This window comes from Lactuca virosa, chromosome 4, assembly GCF_052849685.1.
Source record: "Lactuca virosa cultivar CGN04683 chromosome 4, Lactuca_virosa_CGN04683_v6, whole genome shotgun sequence".
NCBI lineage: Eukaryota > Viridiplantae > Streptophyta > Magnoliopsida > Asterales > Asteraceae > Lactuca > Lactuca virosa.
Genome location: NC_136429.1, coordinates 461,553,659 through 461,576,728, shown reverse-complemented (window position 1 = coordinate 461,576,728; position 23,070 = coordinate 461,553,659). Strand labels below are relative to the sequence as shown.

General features: G+C 35.5%; 1 pseudogene; it reads left to right on the top strand.

The window, feature by feature from the left end:
* Positions 1–5,359: 5,359 nt before the first annotated feature.
* On the top strand, positions 5,360–5,869 carry LOC145106792 (secreted RxLR effector protein 161 pseudogene; annotated as a pseudogene).
* The last annotated feature ends 17,201 nt before the right edge of the window (positions 5,870–23,070 follow it).

Genomic DNA, 23,070 nt, shown 5'->3' with positions numbered 1-23,070 from the left:
TTTGTGTACTGAATTCTTTAGAAGAAACCCTAGTGGCCGAAATTGCATACTCCCTCCCCTCTCTCTTCTTCTACTTTCCTTCTTGCTAGTTTGGGTGTGATTCCATTAGAGGCATTACACTTGTGGTGCTAAAGCTTCCAAGAAGATCAAGATCAAGATCAAGGGAATATCAATTGTTTGCTATAACAATTGAAAGGTATGTAAACCCTAAACCCTAGTTTGTTAATTTCGAAATTAGCCTCTCTCCTCTAGGGTTCTTGTTTTGCAATTCAAAGTTGTATGTTCAATAGTTAAAACATAGATCCAAAGTAGGTTGCATGTGAACTTAGGAATTGTTTCTAGTTTATTTGTTGTACCTAAAACCCATCACATAGAATGTGTCATGAGACTCAATAAACATGAAATTGAGTATACCAGACCCAATAAACATGTAATGAGTATGTAAGGCCCAATAATCATGAAATGATTATATAAGGCCCAATAAGCATGTAAATGGGTATTTGAGGCCCATTTTTGTTAAAATGACATTTTTGGCCCATTAAGCCGAAAATTTACCATAAATGCCTTTTTTTGTTAAAAATGACATTTTTGGCCCATTAAAGCCGATAATTTACAATCAAGGCCCATTTTGTTAAAAATGACGTTTTAGGCCCATTATGGCCGAAAATTACAATTAAGGCCCATTTTTGTTAAAAATGACAATTTAAATCCATTAAGGCCAAAAATTACATTTTAGGCCCATGAAACCGTGAATTTCCAAATAAGGCCCATTTTTATGAAAAATGACCATTTTAGCCCATTAAAACCGAGAAGGCCCAAAAGAAACACATTTTGTCCAAAAATGACTCTTTTGGCCCATCTAAAACCGTGAGTATCATTAAAAGGGCTCACTTTTGCTTATTTGTCAAATATGGCCCTTCATTGGGTTTTCTTTAGTTTTATAGTATCCTAAAACATGTTTAATCATTTTCAACATCATAATGAGTTACATAAAGTAATTTGTTTTCCTAATATCTTCAATACTTGGAAGATATATCGAGTTCATAAGTGTTAAACATAGTTTCATAACATATTTACACAACATATCATGAAAATACATACAAGCATGCATAAATACTTAGATTTAACACAAAACCAACTTGTATTCTCCCTCAAAAGTTAGTAAATCACGAAAAAGGAGGGGTATGAAGCTCACCTTGGTGTTAGTTCGGTTTCGAAGAGAAGATTGAAGGAGTTTTCGGCCTTGAATGCTTCTTAGGAAGAGTTTTCGAAACCTAGATGTTTCTAGGAATCTAGACACGAAATGGAGTGTTTATGAGTGAGAATCTTTGCATGAAATGGAAACAAATCATTTCAGAGTGATAATAACTTACTTAGTGGATAATACTTGATGCAAAGCTCTTGAAATCACACACACAACTCACGAATTCTTGAAGAGGGAATACAGAGTTCTTGGTGTACCTAGAGAGATAAGGAGTTGAGAGAGTTTTGTGATTGAAAAAAATGGATGAAGTGAGGGGGGTGTGGGGGTCTTCGGCCGTAAGTAGAGGGAGAGAGAAGAGAGTGGGTTAAATGGTTATTACAGGAAGGTTATACTCTAAGTGCATAGATGTTTGATGGTTAAATTGCATGGATAACCTCTAAACAACAATGAGGTGTCACTAATTTAAACTAATTCAATTTCTCTTTTTTTTGTTAAAACCGAGAATGAGGGAAGGAAAGAAAAGAATAAACATTGGGCTTGAATTGGATAGCAACCGAAAATATGTAGTCCAACAAGAAATTTTTCGGCCCATTGGGCCCACATACAATTTTACGACCCAAAAGAGTAAAAGAAATGGGTTTTCGGCCCAATGTGATTAAATAAGTGGGTTTTCGGCCGATAGAGACAAGTTGAGTGGTTTTCGGCCCAATAAGGCCCATGAAGAGTCTTATGGCCGAAAATACTATTGCTTAATGAATGTGGGTCCAATTAGGGCCCAAATGAGGATTCTTAGCCCAAAAGAACCAAGTTGAGGGGTTACTGGCCCATTAGGCCCAATAAGTGAATCCTGGTCCAACAATAGGTTTGAACCGTGAAGTTAGGGTTACAACCCCAAAGTCGAGTGAATGTAGTGTATGTAATTAGGTTTACAGCTTGCACGAGTGAGTTTTGATTCGAATTGTCGTTTTTGAATGAATAATTTGTATAACATCATACTTAGGGTTTCAAGATAACACCAAAAGTTAATTACACATGGACATAATTTCCTAGCCTTAAAATACTACTTGTGACAGTAGGTCGAACACCCAGATATGCTTGACAGGGGTAGGTCAGGGCACCCTGGTATGCATGACATGGGTAGGTTGAGCACCCAGGTATGCTCAGCAGGGTTGGTCGGGCACCTAGATATGCTTGACAGGGTAGGCCGAGCACCCAGATATGCCTGGCAGTATATGGTTATGTGGTATGATGGGGGAACTCACTAAGCTTCGTGCTTACGGTTTTCAGTTTTGGTTTCAGGTACTTCTTTTTCAAAAGGAAAGGAGCCGGCAGGATCGCAGCACATCACACTATGATTTCCGTATTATAATATCTTTGGGAGTAGTACTCTGATAATACTTTTCTATGACATGTTTTAGTTATTTGAAATACTGGTTTTTGATTATGAAATGAGTTAACACTATGGATGTTTCAGACTACTAGTTTTATACTTAATTAAAAATGAAATTTTTGGCTATGAATTTTGGGATGTTACACATAGGTGCAACAAATCACATCACTCACAAAATTTTGGTCCTTGAAAATCAAACCAATGGTGCTCATGAACCTCCTATTATTATACCAAATGGTGAAAGGATTGTTGTCGAAGGAAAAGGAGATCACACCCTTGAAAGTGGAATTAAGATAAAATGAGTGTTACATGTTCCTAAATTTAACTACAATCTTCTATCTGTTAGTAACTTATCAAGGGATCTCCATTGTGTAGTGACATTTTTTCTGGATTTCTTTGTTATGCAGGACTTAAGTTTGAGGACATTGATTGGAGTGGGCAAGTGTCAAGTTGGTCTATATCAGATGGGGAGGAACGAGAATAAAAGACAAGCTATGATGGTGAGCGTTGATGTATGGCAAAAACATCTAGGTCATGCTTCAAATTCAAGACTTTCTCACATTGATTTTCTTAAGAATGTTTCTGTTAGAAATAAAGAATATTGGTTTTATGATTCTTGTTCCAAAGATAAACACACACGGTTACCTTTTCCTGTTGGTTCTATTAAAACACATGATTGTTTTGAGTTAATACATTGTGATATTTGGGGTCCGTATTGTACTCTTTCAACTTCACATGCAAGTTATTTTCTTACCATTGTAGATGATTATAGTAGGGTTGTTTGGGTTTTTCTCCTTAAACATAAAGATGAAGCCGGTGGGCATTTAATTGATTTTCATTAATGGCTGAAAACACAATTTGAAAAGAGCATCAAGAGACTTAGATGTGAAAATGGTGGCGAATTCACATCAAACTGCATGCTTGAGTTTTATGTTGATCAAAGGATGAATTTGTAGATGACTTGTCCACATACATGTTAAAAAAATGGGTTGTGGAAAGAAAACACAGACATCTACTCGAGACGACACGTGCTTTAAGGTTTGAAGCAAACTTGCCAACGAAATTTTGGGGAGAATGCATATTAACAACTACTTACTTAATTAATCGGCTACCCCCAGAAGTGATAGAAAACAAAACACCCTACGAGATCTTATATCAACAAAAGCCAGATTATGATCTCCTAAGGGTTTTTGGGTTCTTGGCGTATTACAGGAGCACGAAAACAAAAGGGGAAAAATTCGAAGTCAGGGGTGACCAGGAGTTTTCATTGGATACTTGAAAGGAACAAAAGGGTATCAAATTTATTATGCGACGAATGGAAAAATCATTATTTCAAGGGATGTGAAATTTGTGGAAGGTGTGTTCTCTTTCTCCACTGTCAACGAGAATAAGCCCCAGGAGGAGATTTTCAAGTTTCCAAATAATTCTCAAGAAGTGAATGTTGAAAACAAAGAAGAAGGGATTAACAGATCAAATACAAAATATACCAGCCCAACGACAGGAAGTAATGGTCTGGCACAAGAATCCCTTGTAATGACCCAAAATGAAGAAAGTGAGAGCCCCACTCAAGAAACTTCTTCATCAACTCAAACAAATGACAATGTTAACAATAGTTGTTTTTCTTTGGGCCAGAATGAATTCAATGCGAACCAAGATGGAATAAGTGAGGTCGAAAATAGAAATGTTGATGAAGTCGTGGAAGCTAACGAACCAATTAGGGAAAGAAGAAACCGAACACAACTGAGACATTTCTCTGACTATGATGTCCGCCTTCCTCCATCCGTTGACCATGCACGACCTGCTCCCAATCAACGACATCCCACGGTATACCCTGTTGAAAATTTTATTTCCTATGAAATTTTTTCTAACTCTCAAAAAGCTTTTCTAACGGCCATCGATTCCATTGATGAGCCGAAATCCGTTGCTCAAGCTGTCCAGGATGAAAAGTGGAGACATGCCATGGAGAAATAAATTCAGGCTTTTGAAGAAAACGAAACGTAGAGTATCGAGGAGTTACCGAAAGGAAAACCAGCTATAGACTCCAAATGGATCTATAAATTTAAATACAAACCAAATGGAGAAGTTGAACGGTACAAGGCGAGACTAGTCGCTAATGGATTTACTCAAATAGAAGGCAATCGAATTATCATGAAACATTTTCCCTGGTACCCAAGCTCGTCACTGTCAGGAGCTTACTTACTGTGGCTGTAAAGAAAAATTGGATAATACACCAATTAGATGTAAATGATGCTTTTCTACATGGAGAGCTTGATGAAGATGTGTACATGAAGATACCCCAAGGTTTTTGTAAAAAGGAAGAGACGAGAGTGTGCAAACTAAGAAAGTACTTGTATGGCTTGAAGCAAGCCTCATGAAATTGGTATCAAAAGTTCACTGTGGTATTGGTCGAAATGGGTTTTAAGCAAACCAAGATGGATCATTCTCTCTTCATTTAAAAAAATGGTGACACTCATGTAATGGATCTTATATATGTAGATGATGTAATCATTGCAGGAAACAATCTCTGAGAGATTCAAGAAACAAAAGGGTACATTAATGAAAGGTTTACTATTAAAGATCTTGGAACTTTAAAGTATTTTCTGGGAATTGAGGTTGCTCGAACTCGTGAAGGACTTGTTCTCACACAAAGAAAATATATTCTAGACATTCTAGATGATTGTGGGTTACAAGAATGCCGACCATGCAATTTTCCAATGGAACAATGATTACAACTGGATAAAGATAGCGGTGAACCAAAGGTAGATATGAGTCAATACAGAAGGCTGGTGGGTCGATTACTCTATTTACAAGCTACTCGACCCGATGTATCTTATGTAGTTAATGTACCGAGCCAATTCGTAGCTGACCCACGTGAAGCTCATTTGGAGGCTGCCATTCTTGTTTTGCGATATCTAAAGGGTACTATTAGACAAGGAATTTTACTTCCATACGAAGGAGGAAATGACCTGGTTATGTATCGTGACTCAGATTGGTTAGGTTGCCCTTTCACTAGAAAATCAAGAACCGGGTATCTTTTACTTTTGAGTGGAGCACCAATCTCTTGGAAATCCAAGAAGCAATCCGCTGTGTCACGATCATCCGCAGAAGCTGAATACCGATCAGTGGCAACTACGATTAGTGAAATACTATGGATGAGATGGCTCTTAAAGGAATTAGATGTCACACGAAGTGGACCAACACCCTGTTTTGTGACAACCAAGCTGCCCGACACATTGCAAATAATCCTGTCTTCCATGAGCGTACAAAACACGTAGAAATAGATTGTTATTTTGTATGCGAAAGAGTAGAATCAAAGGAAATACAACCATTAAACATCAACACCAAATTCCAAATGCCGATTTGTTCACCAAACCTTTAGGGGCTCAACAGTTCAACTCATTGCTTGGCAAGTTGGGCATTTACAACCTCCATGCTCCAACTTGAGGGGGGAGTAATGGATTCCTTGATTCTCTCGTGTATATTTGTTCATATATGTTTTCCTTATTTTGCTCCTATTTGTTATACTTTCCTTTCCAAATGTATATCATGTATATATTTTGATGGTGGTTAATGAGAAAATATAGAACTCTGTTCTACTAATTCTTTAATAACATCTTCACTTAAATTCTGGAACTTCAATTTTAGTATTATAAACAAAACATATACATTATGCAATTAAATGTACAAAACCTATACCACAGATAAACTAAAACTTATTCAAAACATTGGAGGTAAGATTTCTTCAAATGGCCAACTCAAATTGGGAAAAGAAAAGGCTGATTTTCATCGTTTCTCATTGCTCCATAAATATAATTTTCAGAGCAAAAAGGTTGCCACAAATAAACATGATATGAAGCAATTCACAAAGTGATTCGGTACAATAATTTCACTAAAAAATACAAAATAATTACAATAGTAATTACCATGAATGTGAAACAATGACTTGTTATTTTTCAAAACATCAATGAATGCGGTTCTCACCAAAATATAAAAATTATTTGCATGTGTATAGGTGTAGGAATAGAGAGAAGAACTGAATGGGGATTAGATAATCGATATACGCGAGAGATAACTTGGAATAGGAGATTATTAGATGAGTCGACGCACCAAAGCAGATTAAAAGTAATTTGCTCTATTCTGTTAAGTTGTGTCTCCTATATTAAATCAAAATTATCATTTCTATTTTTACCTTTGAAATCATGAGGAAAAGATTATATTTGAACGAATTATTAAAATTACTTGTGTTTTGTATGATAAAAAAGTTGAATATTAATTTGGATATGTTGATTTAAAGTATAAAAAAATGAATTCTTAAAAAGATTTGACTTTTTATTTCTTGAAAGACCCAAATCACATTGAAATTAAGCTTTCCTTTACTCCACCCATTGGGTCTTGCGAGATGGGAGATACTAAAATAATATTCTTATAATGAATATTTTTATGCAATAAAAACTCTACATTGTCATTGTTTGCTTCTTTCAATTACTGAAAAATGGGTAGTTTGCAAGATTTTATATTTTCCTTAAAAGATTCAAATTACATCAAAACTTTGCATCCCTCCACCCCCTTTTAGACGATGGGTGTTTGTTTTAATGTGAGGTTTTAATAGGACAATTTATGTTTATATATAATTAAAATAATAATGCTATCTTTTACATCATTTGTCATCATGGGAACAATCCAATTAGGTGAAATTTTGACATTGATGAAGCCAAACTGGCTGGTTGTATTATCTAACTACTCTATCAAAGCGCATAATTGACTCTATGATTTGAGGAAAAGTTAAGACAAACTATTTTGATAATTGCATAGAAATTTATGGGTTACTCCTTAACTAATATAGTTGTCAAATGGTCCCATTTACTTATTGATCAATGTATATATCTAGTTTTGACATAAATCTTAATATCCATGTGTGTATAATTCATGTGTGTATGTGAAAGGACGAACCACTTAGTTGCATCTATTATCATGTCAAAGTTAATGTATTAAATTTCGGATGAAAAACATTTAGATATCAATTACTTGAAGGGGCTCATTTCTCAAATGTGTTTGTGGGTGTGTGGGTGGGGGGGGGGGGGGGGGGGGTTCAAATCTCATAAGACCATCACACTATAATACCAAATGCCTTGCAATTCTCTTTTGATCATATTAAGACCATCTGATCATATCATGCATTATTATTGTAAAGTACTAGTTACAATAAATTACTATTCTTGATATATCAAGTATTACAAAGTTGAAAATTGGTTTTTACTCAAAGAAGTAAATATCATGGAAGTCGTGTGAAGCATAATGGTTGGACACCAGCTGGGGCTTGGTGTTTGAGAAGGTGGAATAGTATGCAATTTTAGAGAAATGGTTATTGCCTTTGAAAAGTTAAAGTACAACTTTAGATGCACACTCCAAAATTGGAAAAACTCCAAAGGATAGGTATCATGAAAAAGCAAAGAAGGTTTTCTTCATTGAACATAGTGGTCGCACTGTCAAATATACAACCATATACTGCACAAAAACAAAATGAAAGCAATTATGAATTTGTGATCACTCTTTGCCCTTTTTCCTATAACTCATATTGACATGTCAATTTCATAACCTAACATTTTTATGTAAAATGATCTGATTATATAAAAATACGTCATTGGAGAAAATAGCTACTGAATATTTAATAAGGTTCTTTTTTTTTTTGTTAAATACATGAGACATATAAAATTTGTATCTTCCAAGTTATATGTCACCCTTTTGTCATAACACATTTTTTAGCCAACAGGAAACTTTTTCCATGATAGTTTTAGGGATTTGGTCGATTTAAATGGGGTGGATGGGAAATATTAAAAAAACAAAAAATAATAATGGCAATTGTGTTGTTTTCATGTTGGCGGGTTGCGTTTTGATAGGTCAGAAAGTTAAACCAAGACACGATCCATACACATAATTGCACCATATTTTAAACCTTAAATTGGATCTGACAAACTCAGACACGACCCACGTAACTCGTTTAATTAAACTGGTTCGCGGGTCAAAATCAAGTTTTTTCTGTCATAAACGGGTTCTCGGTCGTTTAATTAGCGAAAATTCCAGAAACAAATAAACTAATAAACACATCCAAATAAAAAGTTAAAACTCGCATCGTTAATTAGAGAAAGACAACGAGACTTACCGTCCTACTGTGAAGATGATCCTACTGAAGTGTGTTGTTTGTGTATAGTCGTATAGTGTGAAGTCACGTTCAAGATTTAGGGTAAAATACAAATAGGTCAAATCTTATAAATGAATTAAAGAAATATTAAAAATTATTATTTTTTAATTCTTTTATAATATTTGAGGTGATGGGTTGACTTGTGAACTCAAGTACTAATCTGAACACGACCCATATAATAAATTGGTTACAGGGGTTCCTGATTCGTGAGTTAGCAGGTCAGAAGACTCAACACAAACTTGTTTATTAGTGTGTCGATTTTGTATCCTGCGTCGTGTTGTTTCAGAAATAGTAACCCTTACAAAATAGGGATATATACACTAAAGTCCTAATATTTTCATCGATTTGACAAGAAAGTCCTAAACTTTATTTTTTTGACAGTAAAGTCCAAATTACCGGCAATTTTTGACACTTTTACCATTTTTTCCCGGTTAGCCGGTTATTAGGATTTTTTTGTCAAAAAAATAAAGTTTAGGATTTTCTTGTCAAATCGTCAATTAGGAGTTTACTGTAAAAAAAAATAAACTTTAGGTTTTTCTTGTCAAATCGTTGAAAATATTGGGACTTTAGTGTATATATCACCATTGTAAAAGTTTCTTCTTGCTTCGCCGCCAAATCTTGAACTAAAAAGTGGGAACAAATTATACAAACACAAACAACACATGCCTAGTCAAAAGGGTGTGAATGTTGAGAAGGGAACGAAGGGCAATTTCGTTTTTTTTTCGGTTTTTTATTTCTCCATTTTTGGGACTACAAAAAGTTAACACAACCCTAGTTCTTTCTTTCTTTCTTGATTATCTCCATTTTTTTCAATGTCGGTTTGTTGAGATTAAAAAAACTATTTAACAAGAAGCAAATGTTAAGGATTTTAATAGGATCTAGCTGATTAGAAAATGTTTCAATAACTCTTACGCTTAAAGAGTATCATACCATTAAATTTCTAACAAAAAAATGATATATACACTAAAGTCCTAATATTTTCAACGATTTGACAAGAAAGTCCTAGACTTTATTTTTTTGACAGTAAAGTCCTAATTGATGATTTAACAAAAAAATCTTAAACTTTATTTTTTTGACAAAAAAGTCCTAATTACCGGCTAACCGGGAAAAAAGGGTAAACGTGTCAAAAATTGCCGGTAATTTGGACTTTACTGACAAAAAAATAAAGTTTAGGACTTTCTTTTCAAATCGATGAAAATATTGGGACTTTAATGTATATATCCCTACAAAATATAAGATAATATGATAACATAGTCAGTTAACTATTACAAATTACTTCATGGACTAAACTTCACCGATCTTTAATTTTTTTATTTGGTTAAAATAATATTGTATTCAAAAACTAGGTGTGAGACCCGTGTACTACACGAGTTTATTAAAAATAAAAACTTAATATCAATATTAAAACATTAAATATTTTATAAAATAACATTTTTACATAACATAATGTAATCTTTTAGAACATTTATGAGACTTTATTATCAAATTAATAGAATGATTCTCTTTCTTTATAAAACTCGTAAGAATTTTGTGGAATTTTATTTAAAAAAATGGAAATTCCTAAAAAATGACAAGTGAAAAATAGTAATTCTAAAACTCCCATAAAATTACATGTGGCAATACTCTTAACAATTTGACAAGTGGAAAAAAAAACTTTCATTTATTAGAGATGATTTTTGAAAAAAGAATTGCAAAATAAACGGTTAATAAAAAATTTAAAAGATGGTTCTTTTTGTAAACTTCACCGATCTTTAAATTTTTATTTTTATTGTTCTTTTTTTTCCTTTTATTCTTTTATTTCTTTTTATTCTCACACACACACATATATATATGGCTAGGTTATTTTGTTTCTTACATTTATTGCGTGCTATAATGCACCAATAGGAATTTAGTAAATTAAATAATTATTCAATTAAATAAATATAGATATTAAATGATTTCCATAATTATATGTATATTAAATGATATCCATAATTATAATTCTCTTTTTATGGAAACTAATTAAATCTGTCATTAATGTCAGCAATAACATTCTTTCAGAATAAATTCGCATCTAGGTTTTTATATATGAATTCGTATTTTGTTTCAGGACTCACTCACTTAAAATAATATAAAGTTGCATGGAATATGAAGAACGAGAGTGTGTTCTACTAGAATACATTCTCATTCTGATGGAATACACTCTCATTCTTGTAGATATGAATTCATTCTGAAAAAATATTATTGTTGACATTAATGATGAATTTAATTAGTTTCCATAAAAATGAGTTATAAGTATGAATAGCATTTAATATACATATAATTAATACTAAATTTTTATTGGTACAATCTAGCACACAATAGATGTGAGAAAACATTTGAACATACCTCTATATATATATATATATATATATATATATATATATATATATATATATATATATATATATATATATATATATATATATATATAGGGTTCGGTTCCGGTGAAGACTTTTTTTTCGGCGAGCACTAGTGAGGACACTTTAAAAAAATTTAAAAGAAAATACAAATCATAAAATCGAGTATAATACTATATTGGAGAGAAAAAAATTGGAAAAAAAGTTTTTAAATCATGGATCATAAAAAGTGAATCATAGATCATAAAAATGATCCATGATTCAATTTTAATTATCCAAAAAAAATTTCAATTTTTTTCTCTCCAATATAGTACTATGCTCGATCTTATGATTTGTATTTTTTTTTAATTTTTTTTAAAATTTTTTTAAGGTGTCATCTTGAGTCCTCACCGAAAAAAAGGTCATCACATGATTCTGTTTCTCTGTCTCTCTCTCTCTCTCCATATATATATATATATATATATATATATATATATATATATATATATATATATATATATATATATATATATATATATATATATATATATAGTCGCAGTTTTAGTACCTAAGTTTAAAAATTGATAGGTTGCATCCCAATGGTTTATGAATATTGTATTTTTGGTCCTTGCTTCATATAAAAAGACTAACTTTCCCTTCATTTTTCTTTGAACAATTTATTATTATTATTATTATTATTATTATTATTGTTATTATTATTATTTTATTTGTTCTTTATTTTAATAGAATTTGTATAGGTTTCTTATAATTTTTTTTTTAAATTAGTTATCTAAATTATATATATATATATATATATATATATATATATATATATATATATATATATATAATATTATTATTTATTCTTAGGTTTATTTATTTATCTTTGTTTTTGTGGTATATTATTTTTTTAATATTTTTGACGTCTTATTCGAATATACAATTTAATATTTTTTTACGTTTTGTTTGTTCAAATTATATAACGTTTTTTTTTGATGTTTTGCTCGAATATACAAATTAAAATAGATACTCGGATAACTATCAAACATCAAATATAACTTTTTTAATGTTGTTTTGTATGTGTTTTTCGTTTACGTCATTCGTTTATGTGCTTTACTTTTTTTTATTCAGTTTTAAGATGTTTTATTATTATTACTTAATGAGAATTAACAAACGATAGATTTTATTTAATATTATATATATACTTTATGTGCCTTACAATTTTTTTATTCAAACAATATATACTTAATGAGTATTAACAAGCGATAAATTTTGTTTAAGATTATTCTTTTGATATATAGTTGTTAAAATATAATTGTTATTTCGATAGTTGTTATGACGGTATGATAGTTGTTTATTCTAATATTTAAAATTATTCGTTTAAAAAGTAACAATAAAACCTCTTAAAACTGAATAAAAAAAAGTAAAGCACATAAACGAATGATGTAAACGAAAAACACATAAAAACAACATTAAATAATTATATTTGATGTTTGATAGTTATACGGGGTTCTTTTATAATTTGTTTATTCGAATAAAACATAAAAAAATGTTATATAATGTGAACGAACAAAACGTGTGTGTATATATATATATATATATATATATATATATATATATATATATATATATATATATATATATATATATATATATATTAAATCGTATATTCGAATAAGACGTCAAAATTATTAAAAGATTTTTAAATCACAAAAACAAAGATAAATAAAAAAACTAAGAATATATATATATATATATATATATATATATATATATATATATATATAATTTAGATAATTAATTTAAAAAAATAAAAATAATGTTATAAAAAAATCTATACAAATTTTATTAAAATAAAGAACAAATAAAATTTTTATATAATAATAATAATAATAATAATAAATTGTTAAAAGAAAATAAAAAAGAAAAAGGAAGGGTAAGTTAGTCTTTTTTTATAAAGCAAGGACCAAAACTGCAATATTCAGAAACCACAGTGATGCAACCTATCAAATTTTAAACTTAGGGACCAAAACTGCGAATCTGACCAAACCATAAGGACCATTTCTATAATTTACTCATATATATATATATATATATATATATATATATATATATATATATATATATATATATATATATATATATATATATAGAGAGAGAGAGAGAGAGAGAGAGAGAGAGAGAGAGAGAATTAACTGCCAAAAAGAATGGAAAAAAAATGAGATTGTGAGAATGATACATATTTTTTCACAAAAGTGTTTAAATTTAAAATTTTGTAACACTCGTAAAAATTACAAGAAATTTAAACTTCAAAACCAACCTAAATTCATAATTTGTTTACAATCATAGTTCTCAAAACATTTTCAAACATCAGAGTCTCCCAAAAATCATAAGTCATGAACAAGAGGATGTGTACGGCCACGCATTCGCCTTCCCGCGATCATCCGAAGTACCTGAAACATAACCCAAAATTTTAAGCCAACGCTTAGTGAGTTCCCCCAAAGTACCACCACATAAACATAAACATAATAACAAACAACATGCACACAGAGCCTTCAGCCTGATTGGAACACCGCACCGGGCTACAGACTATCTGGAACGCTCATAGAACCTTGAGCATGATTGGAGCGCCTCACCGGGCCTGCAACATATCTGGACCGTTCTCTGGGCCTTCAGCCTTACTGGTACGCCTCTCAGGCGTGGAGTCTATCCAGGACGCCCTGGGTCTCTTGGCCTTCAGTCTACATGGGTCCGCCTCAACCCAACCACATACAACATGTCAACATATACATAACAACTAACATACATATAACCAGTCAACTGACAATCAGACAGATCTCGCAGATCACTAAGCATAGCATCATCCTATATACCACGAAACCGATCTAACAGATCACTACAACATGATAGCACACTATCACATAACATGATATCGAGGGGTTAACTGGCATAATTTAGAAGTTGGGGGTTAAGATGTAATTTTCGGATTGATTTGTAAAGAATTTTTATTGTTGAGGGCTGTTTAGTAAATTATTGGTTTAATCTGAAAAGATTTTTGAAGACAGGGGATTTTTTGGTAAGTTTGGACTTAAAATGAAATGAATTTATGGAATCGGGGGCTAAGGAGTAAATTCTGGACTTCTTTTGAAAAGATTTTGAATGGCTGGGGGTAAAAGGGTAACTTATAGACTTATTTTGAAAGAAAAGAGGGAGGGAGGGCTCGATTAGGTTATTATGGAAATATGCTTGAAGGCACCGGGTATATATGTGGTTACCACCCCCGAAACCCTAACCCTAATAGAAGCAATCGGCCGCTACTCCCACTTGTAACTCGAGCCGCCACCTCCACCTTATACCTCCCATCGTCCGATCGTCTCCTCCCTCGAACCACCGCAACCATCTTCCTTCCGACAATGATCAGCACTATAGGGATGCCTCCGAGGCTTGGAGCGACTGCAATTGATCGCCGCCCACATCTCTTCGCCGCCCTATCTCCTTCCTCTTCCAGCCGCCGGACATCACCGTGGAGACCGGAACCACCAGCGACCATCTCATCTGGCGACGAGGGCGTTTACCACCACTGTTCCATTGCTATCTGACCACCGTAACCACCGCCGTGACGAGCGCTGCTGCTGCTGCGGTTCCGACGTCAACTCCAGCCGCTCCTGTCCATAGTTGCCGCCATCTCGCGTCACCACCGCTGCCGGATCTTGCTGCTTTATTGCTGCCGTTCTCGTGATTTCTTCATTCCGACGACGAGAACCGCCGCCACCACCGTGAGGTGGTGGCTGTCATCGCAATTGGTTGCTGTCGCTGCCGTGAACCACCAGTTGGATGGCTGGGATGCATCTTGCAAATTAGAAGCATGTGTGTGTGTGTGTGTTTTGTCCAGCCGGAAAACCGAGAAAAACCACCACCACTACCTTGAGGTGGTGGCTGCCACCTCGTGCCACCGCCGGCCACCACTAGGGTGGATGTGTGTGTTTTTAGCTTAGTGTGTGTGTGGGTTATTTGAGTTTGATCATTGTAAATTGTAACCGGAAAGTAGAATAATGGAAAGAAAGTCGAAACCACCCCCGTAAGGTGGTGGCTACCGCCACCGGCCACCGTGTCGGGTGGCAGTGTGCCTTGTTTGGTTTGTGACTCGTTTGGATGTTTGGGCAAAGGGACTAAAACCCTAATGGGCCTAGTGAAACCCTAGTGGGCCCAATGAAACCCTAATGGGCCCAATGAAGCCTTAATTGACCTACAAGCCCAAACATATGACTAATGGGCCTAATGAACCCTAATCGATCAAAAGACCTAGCTGTTGGGCCTATTGGGCTAAGTTGGGATTGGAAACCCTAATTAGGGTTTAGAAAAACCTAACATTGGATTTATGGGCTTGGACTTATCGCGACCCACATTTGGGCCATTGGGATGGAATTGTGTATTCAGCCCAATCACACCATATGATTTATTTATAAGAATGATGGACTTAATGGATTAATACCTTAATGGGTTAAGTGAGAAACACTTAACCCTAATCGTCTTTTTATGTGAAACCCTAATTTCGCTTGGGTTTATTGTTGGGCCTTTCTATTGGGCTTTGGTAATTGGGTTAATAATGGGCTATCCAAGAGTAATCATATGGACTAATATATGTAGATGGGCTTTAGGGTAAGGCCCATATGAGGGGTTGACCCTAATTTGGAAAATTGGGCCATAGATGGGCCATAATTAGGCCTTTATGATTATATGATATTGGGCCATTAGAATGTTGAATATTAGATTGGACCAAATGGTTGGGCGTTATGGTAAGACCTTGTAAAGGTTTGGGCCCAATGTGGAAAATTGGGCCATGTGTTGGGCTTTGACCCATAGTTGACTTTTGGGCCATTGGATTGGGCCTTGGGCTTGAATCAAGCCAAGATAGGGGTAAAGCAGTCTTTTACCCCCACATGGACTTATGGACATGTGTTGGAACCCAATTATTAATTGGGTGATGTTTGATATTGACAGATCAAGAATCTATCATCCAGCAGCTGGGATTGTGTCTACGGGACTTCAGCAGTGTGAGGTGAGTTACCTTCCGGTAGCAGTGGGTCTACGGCCACAATGCCGACCCACTAGTAGGAGTTTTATGTTAGATGATTGTCTTTGTGATATTCATCTAGGTTTGCTGCTACCTGTTATGTTTTATGTGCTAGCATTATATGATGTTATGTGATAGTGGTAGTAGTAGGGGTGAAATAGTCCCCGGTTACCGGTCGATAGGACCGAAGGGGTAGATTAGTACCCAACTATGCTAGACAGATTATGATATATGTGATATGATATTATGTGGTAGTAGTAGGGGGTGAAATAGTCCCTAGTTACCGGTCGACAGGACCGAAAGGGGTAGGCCAGCACCTAGATATGCTAGGCAATATGTGATTTATGTATATATGCTAGGGTTTTATCTGGTAGTGGTAGGGGTGAAATAGTCCCCGGTTACCGGTTGAAAGATACCGAAGGGGAGGCAAGCTCTCGGTTACCGGTTGAAGGATACCGAAGGGGTAGGTCGGGCACCTAAATATGCCTGACATGGGGTAGGTCGGGCACCCCAGTATGCCTGTCAGTGGGGTAGGTTGAGCACCCCGGTATGCTCAACAGGGTAGGTCGGGCACCCAGATATGATTGGCAATATGTGATTGTATGGTATGTGGTATGATGGAGGAACTCACTAAGCTTCGTGCTTACGGTTTACAGTTTTGGTTTCAGGTACTTCATTTTCAAAGGAAAGGAGCCGGCTCGATCGCAGCGCATCACACTATGGTTTTCCGCACATGAGATGTTTAGGATTATACTCTGATATTGTTTTATGATAACATGTTTTGATTATTTCTACTTTTGTTTTGGCATGACATGATATTATGGATGTTTTATTATTCTGTTGCTTATAATAACGTATTTAAAAATGAAATTTTTGGCTTGTATTTTTGGGATGTTACAAGTTGGTATCAGAGCCTCGGTTTGAGGGATTCAGACATACTTTTGGGTGTGTCTGGACTCAAACTAAGGACTTGGTATGAAAAAAAAATTCAAAAGTAAAACCATTTTATAAAAAGAAGTTTGAAAAGGGAAAAGAACTTTGAAAAGAACAAGGTGTGTGATGCGTGCAATCAGCCGAGCTCAAGTAAGTTTTCCCCAAGATACCCATACATTATAGGTTATGATATGATATGATATGGTTATGAGAACTGTATGCTAGATTAGGGCTGAGGATCTAAGAGGATGCCTTATATTCCTATTGTATGTGCTTGTAGACTTGCATGCTAGTACTGATCAGTCAGTGATAGGGTAGCCTGTTTAGGTTATGCCTGATTGTATGAGCCTTTGAATTGCATGTATAGATTCCTGATTAGAGGATAGAATGGTTTGATTGGATTATGATGGTTATATTTTCCATTGTCTGAATGCTGTTTGCTTTGTGCTTTGTGGGACTCTTTGTGATGTGAGTTAGCTACTCAGTGAATATGCTAAGTCACATGGGACACAGGCCGGATAATATCAGAGTGATGGACTTGACCCTATTGCGCAGCTCTTGTCTGAGTCCAACCGTTCTAGGGATGGGTCTCTTACTCGAAGGATTATCTGATCTCTGTTGCATGTGGCTATATTCATAAGGTAGCTAGTTGACATTACTGGGAATCTTTCAGCAGCTGAGGATTGGGTGAGTTCGGGAACCTAGGAAAGCCTAGGATACGTTTCAGTGGGTTAGTAGTGAGGTTCAGTGAGACTTGGGTGTACCAGTTTGAGGAAGTGACTTGGAGGATTCAGGAGGATTGCTGAGGAAAGTATGGATAGGTGTGGAAGGTAGTATTGGGCCTGTACTACTGAAAGCACAAGATCCATACTCGAATCGGTGAGAGTCTTGGAGAATCTGAGAAGCTTCGGCGAAAAGTTTGTGACCCGGTTTGGGGACAAAGGATGTTCCAGTTATTGCAGCTTAGCCATTGGCAAGTGAGCTAGTGAGCGTGACAGGGTGTCAGACCCTGAAGGATATGACTTCCAAGAGTTGTAGATGCGATATTAGTTGGAGCGCCCTGGGAAGCGAGGGTCGTGCTAGGTGTATATAGTAGAGGGTCCCGGGAAGAGACCCATGATTTCTGATCATCGGGTGAAAGGCCAGCAGGGCCGGAGTCAGTGCAACACGTACGAGAAAGTACACAAGGGAGTTTGTCACTCCAAGGGTTTAGGCTGCTACAGGTGTGGCAGGGTTGATCATGTCAGCTGAAGGTGATCAGTTTTCCTCCAGGTGGTGTGGGTATGTCATCTTCTACTGCTAATAGATGGATTATGGGAATATGTATCACTTTGGAATTGTGAGTGAGTTTGGATAGGTCAGATCTCGGGTCAGTTTTCTGCTAGTGTTTAGGTTATCAAGGATTATATATGCCATCCTGCATGCCGAAAAGTCCTTGATGAACCCACAGAGGGACGCATCTTACGAAGTGGGTTCTGCGTGGACCGTTGTATTTCCGGATCTTTGTCAGGATCTGTGCGGGGTATTATTTAGAAAATATTCGGTCAGGGTTAGAGCGATAGTTCTCCAGTGAAGTCAGCGTTCAGTGGTTCTATCATGGTTCAAATATGGTCGACAATTGTCTATGGATGAACTTTGGAGTTCAAGGCACTACCGTTGCTAGGACAGGACTGGTAACATGAAGAGGGTAGTGTCAGTTGCGAGTGTTAGGTGTGTAAGTGGTCGGTCATCGGATGTGCAAGAGAATTGTATTTTTGCATGGGTTGTGTTCGGTTAGAGTTTAGTGGTGCTGTGAGATTGGAAGTGGGAACGAGGATTCGTCAGCCAGAGTGAAAATTAAGGCCTCTAGTTGTCAGCATGGGAGGTGGACTGAGGTGTCAGACTGGACCAGATTTCAAGAGTACTCGTCAAGATTCCCGAGGATGGGAAATCTCAAGGTTTAACCGGTGATTGACCGTTAGCATTGGTAAGCTCAGATTGTCGACATTCGACTATTAGAAAGTAAGAAGGACTGGGAACCCTTCGACTCTCACGTGAAGTGAAGACTTAGTCAAATCTAAGTGGGGGAGAGACTTTTTGTAAAGTTCTCCAAATGTGAGTTCTGGTTGCGCGAGGTGCAATCTCTTGGGCACCTTGTCAACCATAAGGGTATTCTGGTCGATTCTGTTGGAGATAGTGTCTAAGTCCATAACTATATTTGGTATGTACTTGACCCAACCCAGCATGGTCCATTTGGGTTGCACTTCACCCGAACAATTTACGGATAATCTTTTGAGAATAGTATAAGTTATGATTTATTAATATATTATAAGTTCTAATATATTAATATAAAATCATATTATTTAATTAGTGTTGATCTATAATTAATTTAGAGATCAAAAGTATGACTAATTAAATATGGGCTCTTGTATTTATATAGTGTGGGCTAATGCTTATTTGGAATGGGCTAGGCTTGCATGGAAAGTCCATGGATACTCCATGGAGCTTTAACCCATGGATCTCATGGAAATGAAAAGACATGGGTATTAGGGTTTACATGGATGTAACCCTAATCCACCACACTATATAAAGGAGGCTTTGGTTCTTGAAATTGTACTAGTTGATGTGTGAAAACTAAGAGGGCCGATTTCAAGAAGTTTGTGACTATTCTCTCAAGTTTCCAAGTTTGTGGTGATTTGTGACTTCCATTTGAGGCATCCACATTATTGGTGCTAGGCTCTCAAACTCCAAGCAATCAACTACTACTACAAGGTAAGTAATTCTACTAGTTTTATTTGATTCAAGTACCCCATGCCATGCTAGTTAGGATAAGAACCTTGGAAAAATAATTATTTGCATGTATCTTAGTCAAACATAGATCCAAGGTTTCTAGGGTTGCATGTACACCATAGGAGTGTTAGAATGCTCAAAAACCCATCAGTGGTATCAGAACCAGGTTTGTTTATTTGAGACTTGATGCAAAAAAGAAAAAAAAAAAAAAAAACTTGAAAATCGAAGTTTTGTTCAAAAGCTCGTATCAAAATTTCAAGTTTTGTATATGTACTTACGATTCTTGAAATTTTTGATATGAAAATTCATAAACATATGAGTTTAGAAGATCATAGAAATTATGTGCTAATAATTGATTAGATTAATTCTTGATCTTTATGTGTTTTAATGGAGTCCATAACTAGTTCTTAAGTTATGGATAACCAAAAGTCACATTTATAAATAACCATTAAAAGAACACATAGGTTACAAAAAATGAAGAGTCTTCATTTTTAATAACCATTAACTCATAAGTTATGAGAAATGAAAAGTTTTGAAAGTTTACAAAACTTGCCCTCAAGTTTTAGAACATGTAAAGTCATATTAAAAACTTTAGTTCCAACCCCTAGAATTTTAAAAGTTAAAATTCAACCTTTATACTTTATAATATTATAAGTTTAATAATATTTATATATGTATAAGATCAAGTCGTCTTACCGCTAGTACGCCTCATTCACGAAGCCGGTCTATAAGGGGGGTATAAGGTTGTTGCCTAAAAAATGGCAACTTAATGGGTGTCCACTCTCACCTACCGCTTCCTTGATCGGTGGAGGGTCGTTAGCCGAACGGGTAGGACAAGGACTTATAAATTCTCATTAAAAGTATAATGATAATACTAAAGTAACTAAACTTTATTGAATTCTCAATCTTAGTTATTTTAGGAAAATGTGAATAAGGTGCTAATCCATGAAAGTACACTTTACACTTTGTTTAAGTCGTTAGTGGAGCGTGTGTGGTTAACCGGCACACTAACTTGAACTTAAGAAGGTAGGTAAAGGGTGACTTAATGTTTATCATAGTATCGATGGAGCGTGTGTGGTTAACCGGCACATTGATTGAGGGGTAATACATTAAGGGTACCAAGTAATTTGCATGGTTACTTCACACCTTGTTTTGTGATCCTCGGCATCCCAGTCACAAAACTTGAAGGGCACACTCGAGATTGAAACATGCCATTGAAGAAAGTTCAATGAATCTCAAAGAATCTAGGAGTTTCTAAACCAATTAAAACCTAATTAAATATTTCGTTTTTCATGGTGGAAATTGGTGAATCGTCATTCACCTACCTTCAAATATCTTATAGCTTAGATTACGGCATCCCTATTCTAAGTTATAAAATATTGTGTTGGGTCCTAGCCTTAATATTACATTTGGGTGTTTTGTTAAGGACTATCTCTATATCTAATCTAATCTATTCCCTCTTCTTTTCAGATGTCTTCCAATAACAATGCTTCTGGCTCAAACCCTACTAGCTCCTTCTCTCTCATGAATCTTTGTGGGAGAGTCATCTTTGATGGGTCCAACTTTACAGATTGGATCAGAAACATCAGGATGGTCACTCGGTATGAGAACAAAGAATATGTTCTCGACAAGGAGCTGAAGGTACCCGAGCCAACTGCTACTCCTGAAGAGCTTGCTGAATATGAGGTACATGAAAGAGATGCTACAAAAGTGGCATGCATCATGATGGCCACCATGACAGCCGAGCTCCAAAAGTCCTATGAGGACTATTATCCTTTTGAGATGCACCAGGACTTGATGGACCGCTACCATCAAAGTGCTCGTCAAGAGCGATATGAAATAATCTCCTCCATGATAACAACCCGAATGAAGGATGGTGAACCCATCACGGGCCACATGCAGAAAATGCAAAGGTATGTGGACCGTTTACTGAAGCTGAATGTGAACTTCCCTGAGGAGTTAGCAATAGACATCATTTTGCACTCCTTGCCATCGTGTTATGATCAATTCCGCATGACATATCACATGAACAAGGAAGAAGTCACCCTCAGCAAACTTCAAGGACTCTTGAAGACCGCCGAAAGTGGTCTAAAGGGTAAGTCGGTTGTTACTACTCCTACTCCTACTCCAACTGCGGCCAATGTCTTGGCAATCGGGCATGGCAAAGGGAAGAAGAGAAAGAACCCTTCTAAGGGTACCAAGGGTAAGACCCTTGAAGGCTCATCTTCAAGCAAAACCAAGAAAGGTTTTGTCACTCCTTCTGCTAACCCTAATGAGGCTGAATGCTTCTATTGCCATGAAAAGTCGCACTGGAAGCGAAACTGCCCAAAGTACCAGCAAGATTTGAAGGATGGGAAAGTAAAACCCAACCATGCAGGTATATACACTATATTGTCTAATAACTCACCTCATTCTAAGTCTTGGGTCCTTGATACAGGTTGTGGTATTCACATATGTTGTGATTTGCAGGGACTAAAAAGAAGTGAGAATGTGGAGCAGGGAAAGATAAACTTGATCATGGGAAACATGAAAGCTTCACTTGTCACCAATATAGGAGTTTATTCCGTAGTGCTAAATAGTGGGTTTACATTAGATTTGAATAAATGTTATTATTCGCCAGAAATGGCAAGAAATGTTATTTCCTTTCATGCATTGTATAAACAAGGTTTTACTTTTTATTTTGATAATAATAATGGTAGTATTGATGCTTTCTTTAATAATGTTCTTTATTTTAAAGCATTACCTTGTGATGGCGTGTATGAAACTGTATCTGTTGTAGATAATCTAGGAAATAATGTATTGTGTATTAACTCTTACACTAGATTAGATAAAGCATCCTTATGGCATTGTCGTCTTGGACATGTAAGCAAGAAACGCATAGGCCAACTCCAAAAGGATGGAGTCTTGGAGTCATTTGACCTAAAGTCAGATGATAGTTGTGAATCTTGGTTGCTTGGTAAAATGACAAAGTCACCTTTTACTGGCACTTGTGCTAGGGGTGAAGGTTTGTTGGACCTCATACACACGGATGTGTGTGGACCCTTCAGAACCGCCACAAGAGATGCTAATCGGTTCTGTGTGACTTTTACTGATGATTTTAGTAGATATGGATATGTCTACCTAATCAAGCATAAGTCAGAAACC